Genomic DNA, 26,529 nt, shown 5'->3' on the forward strand with positions numbered 1-26,529 from the left:
TTTTCTCTTTAGAGGCAGCGAAGGCATTTTACAGCGTGGAATGGCAGTATCTGTGGTGTACGCTTCAATATATGGGGTTTGGGCAAAGATTCATATCTTGGGTCAAAGTACTCTATTCTAGTCCCAAAGCAAGAATTAGGGCAAACGGGTATGTGATTTCAATTGCAGTGTGGTACAAGACACTGGCAATAGAACCATTGGCTGCTGCAGTGCGTAAGTCTCCTGCGATACGTGGATTTTGCTATGAAGCAGTGTAAAATAGAGTGGTGATGTATGCAGATGACACACTGCTGTTCTTAGGAGATACATCCACATCTTTTCTGGCTGTAATGTCTCTCATTGACAGATTTGCCCAACTATCAGGCTTAACAATTAATTGGCATAACTCTGCACTAATGCTTATAGATGGTCAGCCAAGATCACAGGTGATACTAGATAAAAAATATCCCATGTGTGGAAGAGTTAAAATATCTGGGTATTAAAATATCCCCTAGAATTAAAGATTTTGGGGAATTAAATCTTACCCCACTGTTATCGAACTTTCATAATAAAGGCAAGGCTTGGTGCAAATTATATCTATCAGTAGTGGGTAGAACAAACCTACTCAAGATGGTTTTGATGCTGCAGCTTTTGTACATTCTACACAATGCCCCGCTCTGGCTGCCAATAGACAGGTTCAAAAGGATTGACTCGATATTTAGAGACCTAATATGGCGTAGGGGACAGGCTAGAATTAAGCTCGAGATACTATAAAACCGAGGGAGGCCTAGCAGTTCCTAATCCCTGGGTGTACTACCTTGCAGCTCAAGGCCAGCACTTCAAAGGATGGCTAGAATTAGAAACCTCAGACATGACTGGTCAGATATATAGAAACCACCTGAAAGGTAGAGACCTAATGATGCTACTGGAGGGACTGGACGAGAAAACAGTGCAATCAGAAATTCCTATAAGACACACCATGTATTCAGTATAGCAAAAGATTAAACATTTGAGAGGAATCGCGGAATATACCTCAATATGGTCAAATCTAGTATTGTCTAAATTCAAATCATTGTCATGATTTGATGAGTGGAAGGACAGAGGGGTGATAAGAATGGGTCACCTCCTGGAGGGTGAAGTGTTCAGATCCTTCACCAGTATTCAAGGAATATATGGCATGCCTCACAGGTGCTTTTATCAATATCTGCAATTGCGTCATGCATATAATAGAAACATAGAAACCTAGAATGTGTCGGCAGATAAGAACCATTTGGCCCATCTAGTCTGCCCAATATATCTGAATCCTATGAATAGTCCCTGGCCCTATCTTATATGAAGGATAGCCTTATGCCTATCCCATGCATGCTTAAACTCCTTCACTGTATTTGCAGCTACCACTTCTGCAGGAAGGCTATTCCATGCATCCACTACTCTCTCAGTAAAGTAATACTTCCTTATATTACTTTTAAACCTTTGCCCCTCTAATTTAAAACTGTGTCCTCTTGTGGTAGTTTTTCTTCTTTTAAATATGCTCTCCTCTGTTATCGAGTTGATTCCCTTTATGTATTTAAAAGTTTCTATCATATCCCCTCTGTCTCTTCTTTCTTCCAAGCTATACATATTAAGGTCTTTTAACCTTTCCTGGTAAGTTTTATCCTGTAATCCATGTACTAGTTTAGTAGCTCTTCTCTGAACTCTCTCTAGAGTATCTATATCCTTCTGGAGATATGGCCTCCAGTACTGCGCACAATACTCCAAGTGAGGTCTCACCAGTGCTCTGTACAGCGGCATAAGCACTTCACTCTTTCTACTGCTTATACCTCTCCCTATACATCCTAGCATTCTGCTGGCATTTCGTGCTGCTCTATTACATTGTCTTCCCACCTTTAAGTCTTCTGAAATAATTACTCCTAAATCCCTTTGCTCAGATACTGAGGTCAGGACTGTGTCAAATATTCTATATTCTGCCCTTGGGTTTTTACGCCCCAGGTGCATTATCTTGCACTTATCCACATTAAATTTCAGTTGCCAGAGTTCTGACCATTCTTCTAGTTTTCCTAAATCCTTTTCCATTTGGCGTTTCCCTCCAGGAACATCAACCCTGTTACATATCTTTGTGTCATCAGCAAAAAGACAAACCTTACCATCGAGGCCTTTTGCAATATCACTTATGAAGATATTAAACAAAATTGGTCCCAGTACAGATCCCTGTGGAACCCCACTGGTAACATGACCTTGTTTGAATGTTCTCCATTGACTACAACCCTCTGTTGTCTGTCACTCAGCCACTGCCTAATCCACTCAACAATATGGGAGTCCATGCTCAATGACTGCAGTTTATTGATAAGTCTTCTATGTGGGACAGTGTCAAAAGCCTTACTAAAATCTAGATATGCGATGTCTACTGCACCTCCACCGTCTATTATTTTAGTCACCCAGTCAAAAAAATCTCTAAGATTTGTTTGACATGATCTCCCTGAAGTAAACCCATGTTGTTTTTCATCTTGCAATCCATGGGATTTTAGATGTTCCACAATCCTATCCTTTAATAGGGTTTCCATTAATTTGCCTACTATTGATGTCAGACTCACTGGTCTATAGTTGCTCGATTCCTCCCTACTACCTTTCTTGTGGATGGGCACGACATTTGCCAATTTCCAATCTTCCGGGACGACTCCTGTTACTAATGATTGGTTAAATAAATCTGTTAACGGTTTTGCCAGCTCACCACTAAGCTCTTTTAATAATTTTGGGTGTATCTCATCAGGCCCCTGTGACTTATTTGTCTTCACTTTAGACAGCAAACTTAGAACATCTTCCTCTGTAAAGACACATGCATCAAACGATTTATTAGTCATCCTTTCTAGTGGAGGTCCTTCTCCTTCTTTTTCTTTTGTAAAAACTGAACTGAAGTATTCATTAAGGCAGTCGGCTAGCCCTTTATTCTCTTCTACATACCTTCCGTCCTTTGTTTTTAATTTAGTTATTCCTTGTTTTAATTTCCTTTTTTCATTTATATATCTGAAGAATGTCTTATCCCCTTTTTTCATAGACTGAGCTAGTTTTTCTTCTGCCTGAGCTTTAGAAGTTCTTATAACTTGCTTGGCCTCTTTCTGCCTAATCTTGTAGATTTCCTTATCTTCATTGCTCTGTTTTTTTTTTATAATTACAAAATGCTAGCTTTTTATTTTTAATGATTTGGGACACTTCTGCTGAGTACCACAGTGGTCTCTTCCTTTTTTTGCTTTTACTGACAAGTCTAATGCAATTTTCTGTTGCCTTCAATAATGCACCTTTTAAGTAGTCCCATTTCTCCTGGACTCCATGTAATCCATTCCAGTCTGATAAGGACTCATTTATGACTAATTTCATTTTTGAAAAGTCTGTTTTTCTAAAATCTAAAACTTTTGTTTTTGTGTGGTGGGACTCTTTCACAGTTCTTATATTAAACCACACTGACTGGTGATCACTAGATCCAAAGGTTTCGCCTACAATGACATCATATACCGAATCCCCATTTGTGAATACCAAATCCAAAATGGCCTCCTTCCGGGTTGGCTCCTCAACCATTTGTTGTAGGGATAACCCCAGTAGGGAATTTAGAATATCTGTACTCCTGGTAGAACTTGCTATTTTGGTTTTACCAGTTTATATCTGGAAGATTGAAATCTCCCATAATGATAACTTCTCCTTTCATTGTCATTTTAGCTATTTCTTCAACTAGTAGATCATCTAGTTCTTTAACTTGACCAGGTGGTCTATATATCACACCTACACGAGTTACTGCATGATTAGCAAACTGCAACGTAACCCAAACTGACTCTATGTTGGCCTCACCAACTTGTATTAGGTTAGATTTAATGCTATCTTTCACATACAGGGTCACTCCTCCTCCTTTCTTGCCTTCTCTGTCTCTTCTGTATAAAGAGTACCCTGGTATGGTTATGTCCCAGTCATTTCTTTCATTAAACCATGTCTCCGTAACAGCCACTAAATCTACATTCTCAGATGCCATTATTGACCCAAGTTCATTGATTTTTTTACCTAAACTGCGAGCATTTGTAGACAGGACTCTGAGCTTATCATTTCTTAACCTCTGTGCTTCTGACCTGTTCTGGCATTGTTTCGGGGGGGCAATTGGACTTTTTTATTTTCACTCTTTTGCCCCCCCTTCCTAGTTTAAATACTCTTTCGCAAATTCTTGGAGTTGTTCACTAAGTACATTTGTTCCTTTGAGAGAAAGATGCAAACCATCTTTTTTGTACAGTTCCTTTCTATTCCAAGTAGAGCTATTATGAGAAACAAAGCCAAATCCTTGCTCTTGACACCATTTACCAAGCCATATGTTGAACTCCTTTATGCGCCTCTGCCTATCATTCTGAACATTATGCACAGGCAGAACTTCAGAAAATGAAATGGTGGATGCAAAATCCTGTACGTCATTACCAAGTGTGATAAAAGATTTTTTCACCTCTGACACTTCATTGCAAGCCAGGTCATTTGTCCCTAGATGGACAAGAACATCCACGTCCCCTTCCTGCTTTGCTTGCTTAACAATATTAATAATACGTCTTCTATCTCTTCTAGCAGTAGCCCCAGGGAGACATCTCACAAAACCATTTTCTTTAAGCTCCACACTTCTTATGATTGAATCTCCCAGCAACAGCTGCTTTCTTTGAGACTTCACTTTGTCTTTTTTGTCCTTGGCTGCAGTCTTGCATACATTAGACATAGGAGTCGATGGTTTCTCATCCTCTGTGCTTGAGTCCATATCCATGTTGTCCTTACATTCTGAGAGTGCTGCAAATGAATTATGGAGAACCACCGACTGTGGGACATGTCTTCTATCCACCACTCTAAGTCTTCCAGAACCTACAGTAACCCATCTGCCATTTCTGGGGGTCCTCTGTGGCAGTGGCATTGCAGCAGTCCTAGCTGGAGTTTGTTTAACAGATAATTTAAATATCTCAGATTTCAAAAATGCAATTTCCTGCTGCAGTAAGGAGAACTATCTACAGATCTGACAGCATCCGAATCTCCAAAGAGTGGAACATGAAATAAATGCATAACAGTTCCTGCATTGAACCAAGTCTGCCATTTTAAAGAGGAGAAAAAAAAAATGTGAAAATTTAAATCAAACAAATCTTACCTTTTTTTGTATTGTTTCCACCTTCCAGCCTACATCCTGACTATCTCCTGCAATATCTCTTCACTGTACTTAATGTAGTACTTGAAGCTAGTAGTTGCAGCTAATGAATTAGGCCAGCTAATGAGTCTGTCTCTATATATACACACACTCCTTCACAAGCTCCTCCCCCAGCAACAAATGTAACACCTCAATGAGCTAGGCTCATTAGCAAACGCACAATAGCAAACACCTGACCAAATTCCTTACCTCTTCTCAATAATAATACAATGATTAAGAATGGTAGCGTAATGGCGCAAAGAGACGCAGCGTTGCATCTGATTGTTTCGGAAGGGGAAAGAAAGGGGATGTTATCTCTAACATATCAATTGATGCTAGATAAGTACCTAGAATCTCACTCACTGACTAGAATGCAGAAAAGGGAGACAGAGGTGGGTGAACTCACGAAAGAGCAATGAGCTGATATATTAGAGGCGGTGCCTGTGTCATTGAGTGAAAGTGGAAAGCTTTCGCAATTATTTATTATCCATAGAGTGTACAAGACGCCAGTATTTTTAAACCGAATTGGTCATAGATTAGATAAAGGGAAGAAGACTTCTAGATATTCAGATATTGGTTCACCAAAAGTTCTATCAAAAATATATGGGATTAGCTGCACTAGGGCACAACAGGGCCAAGTAGTGTAAGGGTAAGGTTCCAGACAGGGTCGTTCTTTTTAGGACGAGTGCTCCGTGGTTAGGAGACTAGGGACAAATCAGTATCCCTATCCTAGGGTGAATTAGGGACCTAGATCCCTCTGTCATCCATGTCCGGTTCCTACCACTAAGATTTTTTTTCAGTACGACGAATATCTTCTGAACATCCACAACGACCGGATGACACCTGGGTTACGGTAGGACAACCGGTTATATTTTCAGGTGCCGCCGCGTACCAATTTTTTTATGTGTCATTTTTGCACTTATTTGTTATTTTGCTTAGGGACTTTTTTTCTATCCTGATATCAATTAAAAGTTATGTTTTAATAAGATCACCATTTCAACCTTCAGCTATTTTGTCATAGATTAGATGCTAAGTGTCCTCGGTGTGATATGGAACCTGCAGACTTGATACACAAGCTATGGAAATGCGCGGTAATGCCTGTATACAAAAAGCATACTCCGTAAATATTCCACAAGACCCGAAAGTGTATATCTTAGGCTATGTATCGGAATTGGGTACTGAACACGTGTTCAAACTTGCTATAGGCAGACTACTGTATGTGGCTAGGAAGCTGATAGCTCAGCACTGGATACCGGCTGAGCCTCCCACAATTAGGGATTCTAGGTGCAAAGTCAACACTATGATTGTATATGAAAAGGCCATTTTCCAGAATAGAGGCTGTCCCAGCAAATTAAAAAAAATTATGGGGACCATGGCAGGCACAAATGTGCATGGGTGCTAACTCAGGTATAAGAAGCAACTGATGCCGGAATGGAGTGTTGGGCGGTGGGGGGGGGGGTAGTTAAGAGTTTAAATAATAAGTATACATGACGGTTACTAACTAAGTAATAATAAGTACATTTGTTTTGTACTCTCTCTGACTGATTCTTCAGAATTACACCTGAAATGTATTTTAAGAAATTGGTTCCTCTCTAGTGATATACTTTTCATAATCATCGGAGACAATAGGGGCATATCACTTGGATATGCCCCCATTGTCTAATAGGTGCGGGTCCAACCGCTGGGACCCACACCTATATTGAGAACAGATCTGGCAAAAGTGGTTGACTCTGGTCCGGCCACCACCAAGTGCTCTCCCCATAGAAGTGAATGCGAGTGCACTGTGCATGAACGGCCACTGTTTCCAGGGTCTGACGGAAATAGCCAAGCCAGTGCCGAGCCAGTGCTGCGCATGCACAGTGCACACTCCACCACTTTCGGGGTTCTGTTTAGGAGATAGGTGTGGATCTCAGCGGTGGGACCCGCACCTACCAGACAATAGGGGCATAGCCTAGCAAATTGCCCCTATTGTCTCAGATGACACAAACCCTTTAATGTAAATGCGTGAAAAAAGGAAGATGTTATGGTGTGGGCCATGCAGTTTGTTTACTTGAGAGTGACAGGACTGAGATTAGGAGAGACCTCGGTGTGCACAGTGTCCTAGCTGCAGTGATGATGTTCGGGTCACAGGATTATTCTTTGGCGCTAAATGTAGTTTGTGTGATCGGGAAAGGCTGCAGGATAAGGCTACATTCACACAACAGTGAAAAATGGCGCACAGCCGTTTTTAGAATTGAAGTCAATGGCGCGGACTGAATAGTGGTTGTGAAAAATAGGACATGTCCTATTTGTGGCCGTTTTCACTGCCAGATGGACCCCATGTAAATCAATGAGACTATTTTTAATGGCCATTTAAACAGGAGTGCATCCATGTAATGGCTGTTTATTATGGGTACACTAGTGGAAAATGGCCTTTTAGGGTTTAAAATAAAAATAAATTGCCTTATCCGCTTGCACACATAAGGCAGTCTCTCTTGGTGCGGAAGGACCTGTGGTACCAACGTGATGACATCACCATGCTCTCCCAGCATTATTGCTTAGGAGCGCATGGTGACATCGTCCCACTGAGAGTGTAGGTCCTTTAGCACCAAATGAAGAGCGACTTTTCTCTACGCGTGCAAGTGGATGAGAGGAGTGTTTTTTTATATTTTTTCCCATAAAAACAAAACCCTGCAAATTATTAACATTATTAATTATATTACTGATGGGGGGCCACCCTGGGGGACATTATTACTAACTGGGGTCACTATTGGAGACATTATGTATACTGCAGGGATTGGTAATTTAAATACAAAAAAGCTAATGAAAATCATTCTCAAATAATGGCCGTTAAAAAATAAATGCAAAACGTCCAGACTGACTAAAAAAGAGTGGCAAAAAAATGGTTGAAAAATGGCCATGAAAAACTGTGTCTGTTTTTTATGGCCTTTTTTTCACGTGTGAATGTAGCCTTAAGAGCTCGTACAAAAAGGTCTCGCCACTGAACACCAGATATTTCCTACCTGCATGTGAATAAAGACCCCAACATCCTGACCCAGGTGACTAACGCTTCATATTATCAATAGTAATTCTATCTAAAGAAAAAAAAACATGTTGAGGAGCTCCCCAATGGTCAGTAACAGCTTACTGTGTTTCCTACTGTCCATTCTACTCTCCTCCCTCCCTCCCTCCGAGTCCAGCTGCTGTATCTGTCATCCATTATAGCCCAGGTCTCATTCCCTGGCCTGCACTCTCCCCCAGCAGCAGGTGTGATACAGTGATGTAATTGTACCTGCTGGGCTGAGTAGGAGAGCAAACAGACCAGAGATAATCCCCCGGCCTGTGCACCTTCCCTGAACTCCCAGCGCTGTTGGGGGTCACATAGCATTATATTGATTTTATGATGCTATTGTCACCGCCAGATCTCTGAGAAGTACTGACAGACGTTCTTCAGTACCTCCTACATGTTGTTCTTTTGTTTTGGTTTCGCTTTGACATCTCTTCTCCCTATCCCAGCTGTCATCTATTAGCAGTGATTGTCTCCCTTTATATCCCCTCCCATACTGCCTCACTTTGAGGTTTATACTACTTCCTGGATTCTATTCACTGCTTGAAGTTGCTTCTGCTGGTTCCTCAGTCTATTTCTGTATTTGTGTTTTCCTGTTGGCTTGATTTCTAGATGACCCAGACTCCCTCGGTATTAAGTGCAGGGAGCTGGTGGTCGTGTCCCCTCACTATTATAGGGTTTTCAGGTGTCACTCAGTCTAGGTACGTGGACATGCAACTTTATATCATTGAGATCTTTGCATGGGCTGAGCAGTCAGGGAGAGCTCTAGGGCTTTAATAGGGCTCACCCTTTTGTTCCTTAGTTTGGGATCAAGTCAGACGGATCTTTATTTGTTACTTCTTGTTTTCTGCAACACCATCCGTGACAGCTATGTAACCCTTACAGTTCTGGAATGTATTGGATAACAGTGGCATAATGCTGCCAGTGTTATCCAATACATTCCAGAACTGTAAGGGTTACATAGCATCATAAATCAATATAATGCTATGCAACCCCGTCAGTGTGGGGAGGTCAGGCCAGGAGCTGAGCTGTGGACTTGCACCATGACCAACGCTCGAATGCAAGGGCCCTTAGGAAGAGGGAAATAATGGGGAATTCCGCTGTGAAAAGGGACACTGAGGGGAGATAACTATTGTATGTGGCACTAAGAGGGCATTCAGCGCTAGGAAATGTTTTATTTATAAATGAATGATTGGGTGGGGGTTGCATGGAAGTTGATCAAAGTGGAGGCCAACCTGGTCTAGTTAAGCTCCTTGGTCGACTATTAGATTGTGGTCTGTTTGGCCACCACAGTTTTAGTCAATTCATAATTCAATTTTATGCCATGTCTTGTTCTTTATGTGGATTTTTTTATATGGAAAAGTTATAAAATTTCAATGCAATTTTATGGTATATTATTCATCAAAAATAAAATGTGTTTTATTCTTGGCAGATGACTGTACCAGGAACTCAGAGAAACATCTGATATCTTTAGATTTTGAAGTAGATGATTGTGGTATCACACAAGATACATTTGAAGAGCATGCCAATATCCAAGATATACCTTCATCCAATCACAGCAACAATGCATCATTTGATCCTTTTAAACAGGTCCGATCTTCTGATTCATCACAGATTGAAACACAGAATAAAAGTCACAGAAAAGGTGTTAAACATCAAACAGCTCTCGTAAGCTGGAAGCCATTTTCATGTTCAGAATGTGAAAAATATTTTATCCAGAAATCAGATCTTGTTGTACATCAGAGAATTCACACAGGAGAGAAGCCATTTTCATGTTCAGAATGTGGGAAATGTTTTAATCATAAGTCACATCTTAATATACATCAGAAAATTCACACAGGAGAGAAGCCATTTTCATGTTCAGAATGTGGGAAATGTTTTAACCGTAAATCACATTTTGTTATACATCAGAGAATTCACACAGGAGAGAAGCCATTTTCCTGTTCAGAATGTGGGAAATGTTTTAACTATAAATCAGATCTTGTTGTACATCAGAGAATTCACACAGGAGAGAAGCCATTTTCATGTTCAGAATGTGGGAAATGTTTTAACAATAAATCAACTCTTGTTAAACATCAGAGAATTCACACAGGGGAGAAGCCATTTTCATGTTCAGAATGTGGGAAATGTTTTAACCATAAATCAGATCTTGTTGTACATCAGAGAATTCACACAGGGGAGAAGCCATTTTCATGTTCAGAATGTGGGAAATGTTTTAACTATAAATCAGATCTTGTTGTACATCAGAGAATTCACACAGGGGAGAAGCCATTTTCATGTTCAGAATGTAGGAAATGTTTTAAGAGTAAATCAGATCTTGTTGTACATCAGAGAATTCACACAGGGCAGAAGCCATTTTCATGTTCAGAATGTGGGAACTGTTTTAACCATAAATCAGATCTTGTTGTACATCAGAGAATTCACACAGGGGAGAAGCCATTTTCATGTTCAGAATGTGGGAAACGTTTTAACAATAAATCAACTCTTGTTAAACATCAAAAAACCCACATATAAGAGAAGCCATCTTCATGCTTAGCCCATTATTGACCTCCCTTATATGTTTTATGGTGGTCACTAACTGGCTTTATTCCGTCAGATACTCCTTTTTACAGGGAGATAAACAGCGCCTTGCTTTCAGTTACTAGAGGTAGCCGAGGGCTTGGAGCGATGATTGGGACCGATGTGAGAGCTCCCCAAACAAACATAGTCTCCTGTATTGAATGAATATTGGTAATCAAATGATAGATCGAGTTAAAAGTGAAACTAAGGTTTTTTTATATATACAGTACAGACCAAAAGTTTGGACACACCTTCTCATTCAAAGAGTTTTCTTTATTTTCATGACTATGAAAATTGTAGGTTAACACTGAAGGCATCAAAACTATGAATTAACACATGTGGAATTATATACATAACAAAAAAGTGTGAAATAACTGAAAATATGTCATATTCTAGGTTCTTCAAAGTAGCCACCTTTTGCTTTGATTACTGCTTTGCACACTCTTGGCATTCTCTTGATGAGCTTCAAGAGATAGTCACCTGAAATGGTCTTCCAACAGTCTTGAAGGAGTTCCCAGAGATGCTTAGCACTTGTTGGCCCTTTTGCCTTCACTCTGCGGTCCAGCTCACCCCAAACCATCTCAATTAGGTTCAGGTCCGGTGACTGTGGAGGCCAGGTCATCTGGTGCAGCACCCCATCACTCTTCTTCATGGTCAAGTAGCCCTTACACAGCCTGGGGAATTTACTTTTACTTCTCTGTATCTAAAACTGAACCTCTCAAAAGCTGAACTACTTGTCTTTCCCCATCTACTAACTCACCTAAACTTGATATTTCTATTTCGGTCTGCAGCACTATCATAACTCCTGTGCAACATGCCCGCTGTCTTGGGGCCACATTTGACTCCAATCACTCCTTTGTTCCCTATATTCAATCACTTACATGCTCTTGTCATCTGCACCTCAAGAATTAAACTTCTTACCCTTACCCACAAAGCTCTCCACAGTGCTGCACCTCTATACATCTCATCCCTCATCTCCATCTACCACCCTACTTGTGCTCTCCGTTCTGTTAGCAACCTAAGATATGGAGATAACCTCCATAATTCGTACCTCTCACTCCCGTCTTCAAGACTTTTCTCGAGCTGCACCTACTCTCTGGAATACTAGGTCAATCCACAACTTCTCCACCTTCAAATGTGCCTTAAAAACACATCTTTTCAGGCAGGCTTATCAAGCTACCTAAACTGACTATTCCCCGACTAAACCTCCCCCCACCAACTCCTCTGACCTAAACTCGATCCTCTAGTAGTCCCAAACCCGAAGCAGATCAACCACTCCTGTCAGTTCAATAATGGCTCGAATCCTACTTATCACAATCAACTACCTTATGTGTCACCCCCAATTCCTCATAGATTGTAAGCTCTTGCGAGCAGGGCCCTGACTCATAGTGTTTCAGTTGCATATTATCCAGTTATTTTTGTTTTGTATATGAACCCTATGAACTTGTAATGCGCTGCGGAATATTGTGGCGCTATATAAATATACATTTTATTATTATTTTACATTCTGCATTTTATCTGACAGTTTATTTTCTTCAGTGAATACAGTGGAGAAGAAAATATTTAATAGCTTTGCTTTTTCCTCATCGCTCTCTGCAACTCCCCCCTCATTACTCTGTAAAGGGCCGACACCTTCAGATTTATACTTTTTACCATTTATATAATTGAAGAAAATTTTAGGGTTACTTTTACTCTCTTTGTCAATAAATCTCTCTGTCTCTAGTTTGGCTGCTTTTCTTTTTCGTTTACATATTAAATTTATTTTCCTTGTAGTTTTTTAATGCTCCCTCGCTACCCTCCTGTTTTAGTGATTTAAATGCTTTCTTTTTTTTATTTATTGCTTTGTTTAGATTTCTATTTATCCCATAAGGTATGTACCTTTCACAGATTTTAGAATGCTTTAAAAAAGATCCCATTTTGTGGCTGTATTTTTATTGTTGAGGACTTTGTCCTAGTTAATTAGGCCTATGGCCGCTCTTCGTTGGCTAAATTTTTGCTTTTTGAAGTTTGGTATTTTTGTTCCTTCCTGAAGAAACACTATTTCTCAGTTGTCCCCCCAACCTGCACATCTGTTGTTCTGTCAGGTCTATTAGTTAATACTAAGTCCAGGGGGGGGGTCCGGACACCGCTGGAGATGGCCGCTTGAAAGACCAGTTCCTGCCCGCACCGCAACTATCTAGCCTGCAGCGCTCCAGTACCGGCCCATATGGGGGAAAAAATCGGCACCCAGGAGAACCCTTCTCCCTCCTCGGTCCCCCTCACCTGCCAGGACCCTTGAGCAGTGCTGGGATCGAGCATCTGGGGCGGCGCTCCCGCCCACAACAACAGGGCACCAAGGGCCTCCCGCCGTTCCTCTCTTCCCCCACCGCGCTCCGGACAGTGAGTGCAGATCGGCGCAGAGAACATCTGCTGGCTCTCCCCAGGGGATCGGAGCCTCACCAGTGGCCCCTCCGTGTAGAGTATCTGCTCTGGAACTTTCCCCTGCTGCCTTGGAGTATCTGCCAGCCGCTGCTAGAAGCATGGACCCTGTTATGGCGGCTCCTGGATTCATCCCTCATGGAGAGGTAGTGCACACAGGTACCGGGACTCCTATTAGGGTTCGGGATACTACCCCTGTGGCCCCCACACCTAGCCTTACTGGGGCCCCTATGCAAGAACCCTGGCCTGGCAAGTCTCCTCCATCCCCCCCCCCCCTGTACTGGATCAGGGGGATAGCAGCTCTCCTCTGCCCTTTGACATATGGGCCAGGTCATTAAGCCCTCTGCCACTCGCTGTTATGGGCCCACCAGCCCCATCTGAACCCCCACAACCTTGGGCGAGTTACTTTAGCCATTTGCCTACAAAGGAGGACTTAAGGGCTCTTATCTCCTGAAGTTACAGAAGCCTGCAGGGCTGAGATTGCAGCGGTTCGCACTTATATCAAACACGTGGTGGACAGGGTGGACTCTCTAGAAAATGCCCATGATGACACCAGGCAGTACGTTTCTGCTCTTCATGAATCCATCACTGCCCAAACAGCTGTCCTTAGGGGCATGGGACGGCATCTGGAGGACCTGGATAACCGTGATCGTCAAAATAATATCCGGGTATGCGGCCTTCCGTAAGCATCTTGAGAAGAAGGCCTCTTTGCCACACTGGAAGCCATATTTAATATGATCTTGGGGCACCCACCCTCGCATAAGATCAAGCTGGACAGGGGGCACAGGGCACTCAAGCCCAAGGGCTCTGCGGCTCATCCCAGGGACGTAATCTGTTGTGTCCATGACTTCGCCTTTAAAGAAACCATCATGACTAAAGCGCGATCCCTGCGCAATTTTGATTTTAACGGCGCTCCTGTACAGTTGTTTCCTGACCTATCCTGGTTTACGCTCCAGAAAAGGAGACCCCTTCAACCTCTCCTTGAGTCACTCAGGAACCGCCAGATTGCCTATCGCTGGGGATTCCCATTTGCCCTGGTAGCCCGTTATCAGGGAAGAACAGAGACTCTCCGTTCTTTCATGGATCTCCACCCTTTTTGCAAATCGCTGGGAATTCCTGTACCTGACATCCCTGATTTGGAATTTGAGTCCCCAGCGCCTCCGCCACCACACACTTGGTCATCTGTAACCAGGAAAAGAAGGCCCGGCTCAAATGCATCCTTTTCTCCGCGGTCTCCTCTGTCACCGGGGCAACGTCCGCCTGCCTGACCGCTCCTGGCCTGGAGGAATTGGCCATCCTGAGCCTGGTTCTTAACCCCTTCAGGTTCACAGGGACGTTGGACTCTGATGGATCATCATATGGGTCGTCTATTAGTATTGTTTAGCCAGTTGCTGACTACTTTTTGCTCCCTTACGGTGCGGGCTCTCCGTAGGGCTCTTATAGTTGCTCATTTATTTTATACGTTTTCTGTGATTTGCTCTTTGGCCGGCCTCGACTCGCTGGTCTCCGACACTCTTACCCCTTGAGGGGATTTTTTGTTTTCTCCTGGCATGGATTTCATCCCTGGGAATAGTTATTTACTGTTACTTATTTGTCTGACTTTGTGTTGTCTCGTCCTGTCTCCTTCCCCCTCCTTCTTGTGTTTTTCTCCTATTGTAGGTGCCTGAACCTCCTCGTCTGTGGGGATCGTATACCCCAGTCTTGCCTGTGGTCCGTAGCTCCGTTAGTGTGACACTACTGACGCAAACTGAGTCCCTTGGTGAGCTGTATCTTGCATATAATATATACCATCACATACCCTCATGGTGCGGTGCGTAACTTTCAATGTCAAGGGGCTCAACTCCAATGCCAAGAGAAAACTCTTGCTCCTGGAACTGAAATCCCTTAAAGCGGATGTTGTGTTCCTACAGGAAACACACTTTGATGGCGACTCCTCCTTCCATTTTAAAAAAAGGGGGTTAGTCAGCACCTGCCAGTGCGCAGGTGCACGCCGCCATGGCAAAGACCTAGAGGAAAAAAACAGACAATGCAGTAGCACCCTGCAAATCAGATAAAGTACAATAATGCCAAAAATTATAGTGCTAATGCTACGCTTATTTATAAAGTGAGATGCTTGGCCAATGCATTTTGTACAAAACCATCTGAGCCCATCTGCCGTACGTCAAGGCGATCTCTGTTAGATGGGTCCTAACACTAAATACTACCTGTAATGCGCCATAATGGCCGCCATAAAGTTCAGGGAGTATTTAGTGTTAGGACCCGTCTAACAGAGATCGCCTTGAAGTGCGGCAGACGGGCTCAGATGGTTTTGTACAAAATGCATTGGCCAAGCATCTCACTTTATAAATAAGCGTAGCATTAGCACTGTATTTTTTTGGCATTATTGTACTTTATCTGATTTGCAGGGTGCTGCTGCATTGTCTCTTTTTTTCCTCCTCCTTCTGTTTTGCCTCTCATTTGTACCCTATTGCTTACTTGGCTACTCATTGCCGTTGGAGGGCGAGGGTTGCCATCTTGATATCTGCGAAGTGTCCCCTCAGAATTGAATCCTATATATTATAGTTATATTGTTCTCTGTGGTCACTTGGCAGATAAACCCATTACTTTATGTAACATTTATGCCCCAAATACTTCACAGATCCGCTTTCTCGGCGGAATCTTCCACAAGGTTTTTGTTGAGGGAGCGGACTCTCCGGAACCTTTGGTGCTTCTGAGCGGAGATTTTAATGCCGTTTTTTCTGAATCCATGGATCGCTTCGCTCTACCGGGCAGGCCGGTGCACGCGACACAGCAGCGCTTAGCTTAGGGACTTTCATAAATTGGTGCGGAAATATTCCCTGTATGACCATTGGCATCTCACCTACCCCACTGACAGGTCCTTCTCCTTTTACTCTGCCCCACACAGCTTCCACACCCGTATCGATTATTTCTTTGGTACAATCTCGACCCTCAGGTTACTGGAGGGGGCAGACATGGGCCAAATCACCTAGTCTGATCATGCTCGAGAGCTGGTCGACATTAGTAGTGGGTCGCCAATGCCACTGGACACTTAATGACTCCCTTCTGAAGCAGCCCATCACTAAGGAGGAACTTTGCGAACATCTGAAGTCCTACTTCGATCTGAATAAGGGGTCAGTAGGGGATGTCCGTCCCCTGTGGGAGGCCCATAAGGCGGTCATGAGGGGGCATTGTATTGCAATAAGCTTTAAACTAAAGAAGGACTCGGTTGCTCTGGTCAGGACCCTTACCTCCCGTTTGCGAACCCTAGAGGACAAAATGGCTGCTTATCCCTCGCGCTGCACACTGAGACAAATCGTCGACACTAGAGCCCAACTGAAGAGTCTAGCTTTAGGTTGTGTCAACAAGCTACTGCTTTACACACAACAGCGTTACTATGCCTGGGGGAACAAACCACACACTTTACTGGCCAGACAACTTAGGAACCGCACTCCCCAAGCGGATCCGAGTGCTATTAAGGGGGCGGATGGAACGATTCACTATGACCCCAGAGTGATAGCAGAGAGGTTCTCTGCCTACTACACTGCCCTATACAACCTACCCTCTGACCTCCCCTCCGATGAGTGCACTCCAGTCTTACTTAACCTCCTGTCACCTACCTACCCTGCCAGCCTCCGATCTCTCCACCCTTAACAGTCCAGTTACTCCTGAAGAGATAGGGGAAGTGGTTGACCGCCTGCCTGAAGGTAAATCACCAGGACCTGATGACTTTTCGTATAAATATTATAAGACTTTCAAGACCAAACTAACCCCTCATTTAGTGACCCTTTTTAATCATTTCCTAGCTGGCAACGCAGTACCTACGCCGATGTCTCACTCTTACCTCGCAATGATTCAGAAACCCGGGAAAGACCCCCACGACGGCCAAAATTACAGGCCCATTGCCCTGCTTAACTCAGACCTTAAGATCTATACCAAGGTACTGGCCTCCCAACTAAACGTTTTTCTCCCCTCTCTAATCCATAAAGACCAGGTAGGATTTGTGCCAGGCCGCCAGGGAGCTGATAACACACGTAGAAGCATTGACTTGATAGATGTTGTCTCGGTCGGGGGAGGAGGCGCTACTTCTTAGTTTAGACGCCGAAAAGGCTTTTGACCGTTTAAGCTGGCCATTACTCTGCAAGCATACGGTCTTTCTGGCCCCTTTGTTCACATCATACGTAGCCTATACTCCTCCCCCACAGCAACAATCAAACTCTCCCATGCTCAGTCTCGACCCATACACATTGCCAACGGGACGCGACAAGGGTGCCTCTTGTCTTCTCTATTATTTTCTATGTGTATCGAACCCCTGGCGGCGAAAACCAGAGCCTGCCCGGACATCAGAGGTGTTCAAGTTAGGGACAAGGAGTTCAAGCTATCTCTATACACGGATGACATCCTTCTTACCCTTACCAAACTTCATGTTTCCCTACCAAACCTCCACTCCATTCTACAGAAATTTGGTCGGCTCTCGGGGTATAGGGTCAACACCCATAAAACTGAGGCCCTCCCTCTTAATGTTCCTTAGGCGGCCCTGAGCTCTCTTAAGATGAACTTCCCTTTCCAATGGAAGAGGGATTCCTTGAGATACTTGGGTGTTGATCTTACGCCCCGATATGGAGACTTCTATAAAGCCACGCATATATGCGGAAATCAGGGGTCTTCTGGATAAGTGGCACGCTCTCCCGCTGTCTCTCCTGGGACGCATTGCCGCGACTAAAATGACGATCTTGCCCAAACTTCTTTACCTCTTTGAGACTCTTCCGATTGCAGTTCCCCTAAAGCAGTGGTTCTCAACCTTTCTAAAGCCGTGACCCCTTAATACAGTTCCTCATGTTGTGGTGACCCCCAACCATTACATTAACCAAATGTTAATTCAAATACACAAGTATTCATTCATAACCACAGAACTTTAGCATAAATACAAAATATTTGTAAACCAAATAAATAACTTTAAAATAAATAATAAACAACAAATACCCCCTAAAAAATAAATCAGTGGTGCGCACAGTACCCCTCAAATACCTCAAATAAATAACTCAATGGTGCTCACAGTACCCCCCCCCCCCCCCCAAAAAAAAAATGAAATAAATCAGTGGTGCTCAGGGTACCCCTCAAATAAATAAATCAGTGGTGCTTCAAGTCCCCCCTAAATAAATAAATCAGAAGTGCTCAGGGTCCCCCAAATAAATAAATCAGCGGTGCTTCATGTCCCCCCAAATAAATTAAGCCTTGCTCAGCCAAATAATTAAAATAAAATTAGCCTGGCTCAGCCAGGCTCAATTAAATCATTGGTGGCAATGGTGCTCAGCGGCGGTGTCATTAACGAAAAAACTCGGACCTCAGCAGACAGGCGGCCCGACTTACCCGTCCATACGTCAGGCTCCTTCAAGCACAGGCAGTGATAGGACATCACTTCCTGTGCACGAGGATAAGGGGCCGCTGCCGTTGTACGGGCGACCCACAATAGGAAGCCTCAGGCGACCCCCCGGAAAGGGCCAATCGACCCCCAAAGGGTCACGACCCCTAGGTTGAGAACCGCTGCCCTAAAGGATCTGAGATCCACCCAATCCCAGCTCCTTAGATTCATATGGGCGGGGAGACGTCATAAGATTCCAAGGTCAGTCCTCCTATCGAGTAAGCACCAAGGTGGGCTAGGAGTACCGGACCTGTCCAAATATTATTGGGCAGCCCAACTACGCTACGTCACGACCTGAGCTTATCTGCACCCATACTCTGTCTGGATGCAGATAGAAAGACTCTGGCTGGCTCCGATACATCCCAACTCTATGCTATGGTCAGGATCCCATGGCGCCCTGCCAGTTAGGAATCTTTTAGGGCCTATGGCCTGCACTAGATCCATATGGCAGTTATGTAGCGGTCAGTTCCCTCTGGTTTCTACCCACTCCGCTATAACCTCCTTTCTGCATCATCCCTAAGCTCCCCACTAATCTTACCGCGTCCACGACGAGACCATGGTTTCAGCGAGGGGTTTTCAGGTTTGTAGACATTGTGGACTCCTTCACTAGGGACCTTTTGCCGTTTCCAACCCTCCAGACCAAATATGATCTCCCCTCCTCCTCCAATTACTTTTATATCCAGATTAATCACTTTGCCCAGTCCATTTTTTCGGGGGTTACAGTCTCCCTCCCGACTGCCTTTGAATGCCTTTGTAGGGAAGGGTTACCTGCGAAGGGTCTAATTTCTGAGATCTACTCCATATTGCTGACCTACTTTCCTGAGCGGGTCCAGAGACACTCATTACATGGTATGGTGGAAGGAATACTTGGGGAAGACCTTACCGGACACACTTTGGCGCCTTATATGGAGGAGGGCAGCGAAATCCTCAATGTTGGTGCTACACCAGGAGAACCAATATAAAATTTTGATGTACTGGTATCACACTCCTGACCTCCTCCATAGAATGAACGCAGCAGTTCCGAGAGTGCTGGAGGTGTGGGTTACATAGGGGTACATTGCCCCATATCTTCTGGGACTGTCCCAAGATAGGCTCCTACTAGACTGGAGTAGGCACGCTTCTGAGTGATATTTTTGCTGTGGAAATCCAGCCTGACCCTCTGTTCTTCCTGCTTAATGTGGTTCCTCATCAGGTTAAAAAACACTCACTTAAGTTATTACTAATGATACTTACGGCAGCCCGTTGTCTAATACCCCGATGTTGGAAAAGCCTTGCACCACCAAAGGTCTCCGATTCGTATGCTAGGGTGACGGAGGTCTGAACACTGGAATACTCCACAGCTATGTTTCAGGACAAAATTGCACTCTTCAATGCCATATGGGATCCCTGGGACAATTACTGGGCTATGAAATATCCTTAGAGATCTTGCAAGAATGATGTGTCTCCCCTCCTCCCCAATGTGTCTTTGTTGTTTGTCTTGTCTCTTTGTTATTAGTTTGACGAAGCATGTCTTCCTGAGAGGCATTGGGTCCTTGGAGTGCCCTCCCTACTGCCTGGGGCCTTCCTGTTCTGAGATATACTGCTCAATGGTCCTATACTGGACTGATTATAGACAGACATAGTTTATTCTTTTTCTGTGCACTTTATTGACAAATTATTGCTTGACATTTCTCTTTCTATCATTGAATGCTATTAGTGCTCAGTTACTGTGAATACAATTTACATGTTTTACCTCTTACTTTGTACTAATGTGCATGAATCTGTTGTGGATATGCTTTGTCATTTCTTTACTCTTTAATAAATATACAATTATAAAAAAATATATATACTAAGTCCAGTATGTCCGTCCCTCTAGTAAGGTCCTGAACCAGTTGTGAAAGGTAACTGTCTTTGGTTATTGCCAATAACCTGTTTCCTTTATGAGATGTACAGGTTTCAGTTTCCCAGTCTATATCTGGGTAGTCGAAGTCCCCCATAATAACCTCATTAAGATTTTCTGCCTCGTCTATCTCGTTTAGTAGTAGATTTTTAGGTGGTTTATAATAAACTCCTATTAGTATTTTATTACTGGGTTTTTTCTCCATGTATTTTTACCCACAGTGACTTCACATATTCCCTCACTTATATCTTCTCGGACTGTAGCTTTAGAAAGGACTTTACATACAGGCAGACCCCTCCCCCTCTCCGGTTTTGGCGATCCTTTCTTTCTTTCTTTTTTTTTTTGGGGGGGGGGGGGCAAAAATCTTTAATTGCGGCCTAGTCTATCTTGCATCTGTTGTAAAATTATTTTTATTGTTTTATGTCATAGACAAAACGGTTAAGTCAGAAAATGCATATACATTATGCTTTTTTGACAATAAAGTGAAAACATTGCTTTTGGAAATAATACAGTGAAGCATCCAGTTGCATCAGCAAAATAGTTTTTCACAGGACTGTATAAAATTGTGCAACAGACCAAAAGTGAAATACAATTGCACAAAACATTGACAAACAAAATAATGGAATTTTAAGGGAGCAGGGGGGATGGAGGTGAGGAAGGGGGGGAGGGATTGAGAAAACAGGTCTTCTGGAAATCTGGATGGTCTTAGGGTAAATATCAGTTATAGGCAGAATATTGTGACAGCGTTTAGTGGCAAGTATGACATCATATGAAACCATTCTCATGGGTTAGGGGGCTTGAGTAAATATAATGTAGTAAGTCAAGTGTACCTCGCAAGATATTGTAGTTATATGCCAGGGAGGGATCTATTTCGTAGATGTATCAGACCACAGACCTTTGGTCAAGATTCAGCCATGTACTTACATCTAAAAGAAACAGGTCACACCTTTGAAGACAGTCAAGTACGTGTTTTGGATAAGGAATCTGATTGGTACAAGCAAGGTGTGAAGGAGGCCATCTACGTAAAAATGGAGAAGCCAAGCTTGAATAGAGGTGGCGGGGTTAGACATCTATTGTCTGCCACATACAATGCTGTCTTGACACTTTTTTCTGGTAGGTCATTATCACCTACTGACTCCAATTAGGATAATGGAATCGACACCTTTGACCCCATGCTGGGTATAATGACCTCTGACCCCACGCTGGGTATAATTACCAGATGTTGATTCAGTTACATATTTATTCCCAGAGAATTCTTGTACAGTCACTCAGAATTGAGAAAGCTCGTTAGAAGAACGAGTGAAACGTTTTCAAGAAATCTACAGTAAGTCCAGTTGCCTTGATTTATTCTTTACAGATATATAATGACCTGGATAAATGAGAACCTTCACAGACACAGACCTGAGACCTTCATCACTAGAAAACTCCCTGCCACTTTAGGCGACAGAGAATTTCCTGTATTTACTCCAAGGTCCCCAAATCTCTTCAAATCTACCAATGGTTCTAGAATCACAATGGGCTATCTGTTCAAGTCAGTATAGTTGATCACACTTCTGTATCCAATGTGGTTTTGTAGAAGGATCAATAGATTTCCAATTAACCACAATCAATAATCTAGCAGCCGCAATCAGAGTATTACAAAGAGAACGAGTGTGTCTTGAGCACTGGATATCACTGAATATCCCGAAGAGGCACAGTTTTGGGGATGCTATAATTGAAGACCCACTAAGGTCTGAAATAGTTTTACATATAAGTTCCCAATAGTGTTTTATTTACGAGCAGGACCACCATATATGATCATGAGTGCCCACTTCTACTCGACACCTCCAACACTCTAGATTACACCCTGGGAACATGCGGCTGAGACGGAATGGTGTGTAGTACCACTGCGCTAGTACCTTGTAGCTGTTTTCCTGTAGTTTAGCACACCTGGACACCCTGGATGGATTCAATAAAGCCCTTTTGACTTCATTGATGGAAAAAGTTATATTTAGGTATTTTTCCCATTCCCTTGTCAGAGATAATCGAAGGTTGTATAGCTTTGATATTTTACCTTTTGGTTCCTTGACTTGTAAAGCTAGTTTTTCAAAGGGAGAGTGTTCTGGGGAGTCGGGAATGCCTACGAGTAGTTGTTTCATAAACTGAGTAAAATACATCAGATGACAGGTTGACAGGCTAGCCAGTAGAGGTTGTACTTTTAGTGTCTCAAGTGTCGGGACATCATTGTCCAGCATAGGTCAAGGACTGGAGAAGAGATAGTTTTGACCCTATTCGGGAGAGTTTCCTGAAAGTGTATTGTGGAATTAAATAAAACATATTTTATTTGCAACAACGTTTGATAGTTCGGAGTTAGTTGTGTCAACTAATCAGAATCCCTCCAGACACGTAATGTGATGGGGCTTTGGGAACGTAATGCTTTAGTTATATGATGACGGTCTAGAAAAAGCAGGGATCGGATTGGCAGAGGAGATATGCTGTTCTCAACTACTATGTCCAGTCTATTGCCGACTGGTCTCAGCCAGTCCAAACATCTAGAACACATTATAGCCTTGTGGTACATATAGAGATCCGGGACTCCCAGACCACCTGTTGCAGGGCCCTGGATTATTTGTTTGTACGGCAGTCTAGCTTTCTTTCCTCCCCAAAGGAATCTCGAGATTTTTTTTTGCAGTTTTGTAAAATACTCTCTAGGTATTGGTATAGGTAGAGCTTGGAGCTAATAAAGGATAGGGGGCATAAGGATGAACTTAAGTAACACTCTACGGCCAAACCAAGAGATAAAGGGAATATCCCATGAGCTTATCACGTCCTCAAGTCATTTAGGGAGTGGAAGGAAGTTCTCTTTAAATAGCTGGGAGAATTCAGGTGTGAGTTTAATTCCTAAGAAAGTTACTGAGTGTATTGTCCACTGAAAGGATGAGAGATTTTTAATCTCGTTTAAATCCATTGTTGGGATAGATACATTTAAAACTGTAGATTTGGAGATATTTACCGAGAAATTGGAGAGTGTATGGAATGTCTGAAGGGTTGACACAATGGCTGGAACGCAGTCCTGGGGTAGGTGATCAGCAGCAAAACCATCAGCAAACGCAGCTGTTTTATGAGTTGTGTAACCGACCGACATACCCACAATGTCTAAATTTTGTCTAAATGACTGCCATAGAGTTTCAATCACCAGTACAAACAGCAGTGGAGAGAGAGGGCATTCTTGTCTCGTTCCGTTTGTTATGGGGAATCTTGGAGAAAGGGTACCATTCACTAGGATGCGCACTGTGGGTTTTTGATACATAGCCATAACACCTGCAATAAAAGTGTCCGGAATGCCAAATTTGGTCATTGCCTGAGCCATGAATATCCAGTCTACTCTATCGAAAGCCTTTTCGGCGTCCATACTGAGTATGGCCAGCGGTGTTCTTTTTTTGTTTGCAAGCTGCATAAGTTGTTTAATTCTGATTATGTTTTTTTTCCCTTCTCTGCCAGGTATGAATCCCACTTGCTCTGGGGAGATAAGTTCCGGTAAATATACCTTTAACCTATTAGCTAATAGTTTGGCATATAATTTTAGGTCATTGTTTAAGAGTGAGATTGGTCTATAGTTCGAGCAAAGTGTATGGTCTTTGTTAGGTTTAGGGATAACGGTGATCTGATCCGAGAGCATATCATTGGAGAAGGCTGTCCCATCTCTCTTGCTTTATTACAGACTAGCAATAGTCTAGGTAATAATATTTATTTAAAGGTGGAATAATAAATAATCGGTAGACCATCAGGGCCTGGCCTCCTATTTAAAGGGGAATCTTTTAAAGCTGTTTGCAGTTCTGCTAACGTGAATGGGGACTTTAGTTTAGCAATTTGGGCTTTAGACAGGGAAGGCATATCCAGCCATGATTGTATGTGTTGCTTTCTCGCGTCTATCTGTTCAGGATTTACATCGCATCGAAGATTATATAGCTGTGTATAGTATTTGCAGAATTGTTCTGCTATAAGCTCGGTTTTGTGGACTAGCTTCGCTTCCTGTGACTTAATACAAGATATGTAGGATGCAGCTTTTCTTTTTTTAAGTTGAAAGAACATTAGCTTTCAGGCTTTATTGCCTTGTGCGTAGTATTTATATTGAGTTGAGAGGAAGAGTTTGACTGTATTTGCATTTAGTATGTTTTTTTAATTCTGACCTCAGGGTGTCCAAATACACCAAATCTCCGGTGTTCAATGATCTCTTATGTTGCTTTTCCATCCTGGAAATTTCTACATTAAGTTCTGTAATTTTTTTTCTGTTTTGGTTCTTTAACATAAGCGCCTAAAGCTATCAAATGACCTCTAATTACAGTTTATTGGGTGTTCCAAAGCGTCATTGGTGACATGTCTGCAGATTTGTTCAGTCGGAAGTACTCTTCTATCAGGTCAGTTAATTTTGCAATGTGAGGGCTACTCAAGAGTCTCATTGAGTCTCCATCTAAATTCTGCTTTAGACATATTCGGTATAGTGAAGGAGATAATTACTGGAGCATGGTCCGAGAGGAGAATACTTCCGATTTTTGAAGAGACACAATTGTTAAGATATTGTAATGGGAGGAATACATAGTCCAATCTATGATGAGACTGGTGGGCTGCTGAGTAAAATGTATAATCCTTTTCAGTAGAGTGCATAGCCCTCCAGGTATTTATTAATCCGAATTGAGACAGGGCGGATTTTATTTTGTTTAAATCTACCCTTGATAATGCCGATGTACCTGATGATGAGTCTAGCTGGGGCACCAAAGTAATATTAAAGTCGCCGCCAAGGAAGACAAGGCCTTCTGCAAACTCACCAAATTTATTGATGACATCCAAGAGCTATGTAGTTTGCCCAGTGTTGGGTGCATAAACTTTGCCAAAAGTGAACAGTTGTGAGCCTACTGTCCCTTTCACAAAAATGAATCTGCCAGTGTCATCCCTTAACGTATCATGATGTGAAAATAAGATATTCTTGTGAAAGGCAATACTAACTCCCTTAGGAGGCCGTCGTGGGGGAAGGGTTGTGGAACCATTGGTTATAAAGTAAATGAGACAACCTAGGAATGTGGTTAGTGCGAAAATAAGTCTCTTGTAAAAGAGCTACCTGAACTTTTGACTTATGTAAGTGTGGACATATTTGACTTCTTTTGATAGGGGCGTTCATCCCCTTAACATTGAATGTGCACACATTATAGAACATATGATCTGCATCATATATGTGGATGATGCAGATCATATCTGTTCTATCTGTCTCCAGAGTAGACCAACCTGAGATTGCATGGGGGGGAGGGAGTTGGGAGGGAAAGGACCCTACAACAAAGGGTGGAGGGAATATAAAAACAATCATAACGAATAAACATATCACAATTCTTAACAGTAAAGAATGTACCCTTAATAGGCACGTGTTTGGGGGAGGTGTCCATCTTAGGTGACCACGAGCCCCCATGAGCTCCCTAACGTGGGAAAATAAGCATTTACATAAGGAACCCTATAAAGAGAAACATCTAAGGAAACTCTAAAATATGCTTGAGTCAGGTGGTAAAAGGAGTAGACAGGAGAAAATATAGTCACAGGATCTTAAGATAAAGGAACAGAACGCATTCTAGATATAGACGCTAGGTGGAGCTCTTTGACCACTGTCAACACTCTCATTGAGCATTACCTATGAGTGAATGCTGTACACTACCATCTTGATCTTTGGTGACCCAATAGTCGCAGTGGCAGAAAAGAGAGATGTATTAAGAAGATGGCACATGCCGAGGAAAGATGATACATAGCTAGTAGCAATGGAGAGACAATATATACTTATAAATATATAGATAGAAAAAGAGAGGGAAGAAAGAGGAGCAAGACAGAGTATAAGGTCTCAAATGCTTATCTCACATGGTTAACGGAGCAACATAGTAAGGTATCAATAAGGCACAGTGTCCTCGTACATCAGGTGAGGGATAGAACCCATGAGTTCCCTTTTTCATGTGGCATCTTGGCAAGGGATCCTCCTGGATCTACGTTGTTTGGTAGTAACGACCTGCCAGGTGTCTTTATCAGGTAAT

The 26,529-nt window shown here is 42.8% G+C and overlaps 1 pseudogene; it reads left to right on the top strand.

Moving 5' to 3' along the window:
- The window catches only part of LOC122940392, a 718,635-nt pseudogene that overhangs the window by 346,258 nt on the left and 345,848 nt on the right, over window positions 1–26,529 (top strand).

This window comes from Bufo gargarizans, chromosome 6 (genome assembly GCF_014858855.1).
Source record: "Bufo gargarizans isolate SCDJY-AF-19 chromosome 6, ASM1485885v1, whole genome shotgun sequence".
Taxonomy (NCBI): domain Eukaryota; kingdom Metazoa; phylum Chordata; class Amphibia; order Anura; family Bufonidae; genus Bufo; species Bufo gargarizans.